Consider the following 625-nt stretch of genomic DNA (forward strand, 5'->3'; position numbering starts at 1 on the left):
ACCGCTTTGGCTTTTGCGAAAGCAGCTGAGAGCATTGTCAATCGCGCTGCGTTGCAAAAGAAACGCTCTTTCGTTCTGCTGGGTTATCCCGGCTGTGATTTAGCCGATATTGACCTACTTACTGCACAGTAGATCCTGGTGGTAGTGCGTACGTACGAGCGGGCGGTCGGTAGGTGTCGGGAGCTAGATAATGGGGGTGTACTCCCCACGGTTTCCACGGCAACCTTAACAAGAAACACCTTCGCAATGACCGACAACGTTGAAACGAATTCGCCTAACAGTCCGCATTCGAGCCTCGACTCCCGTGCGAGAGAGAGAGAGAGAGAAAAGGGGAGACGGTCGTTGCATTATGCAAGAAGAAAACACCTCAGCAGGATTTTAACTCTCGCGCAAACGGGAGTCCTCTCAGCTCTCGAATGAAACGCAAGCAACGCTATCGCGCTAATCACGTTACGCTCTAAGTGATGTACGAATGAATATCCCTACAATTTCATTTATCTCGAAATTATAGTAAGCTCCTTTTTAGAATAACTAACAGTAAGAATTGAGGAGGCAAATAAGGAGTACTGCACGGATGTCTTAGCGCTATTAAATACTAATATTACTTTTTATATAATATTAATAT

Source organism: Odontomachus brunneus, unplaced genomic scaffold (genome assembly GCF_010583005.1).
Source record: "Odontomachus brunneus isolate Ranch 3 - 2012 unplaced genomic scaffold, Obru_v1 Obru_scaffold_049, whole genome shotgun sequence".
In the NCBI taxonomy this organism is placed as follows: domain Eukaryota; kingdom Metazoa; phylum Arthropoda; class Insecta; order Hymenoptera; family Formicidae; genus Odontomachus; species Odontomachus brunneus.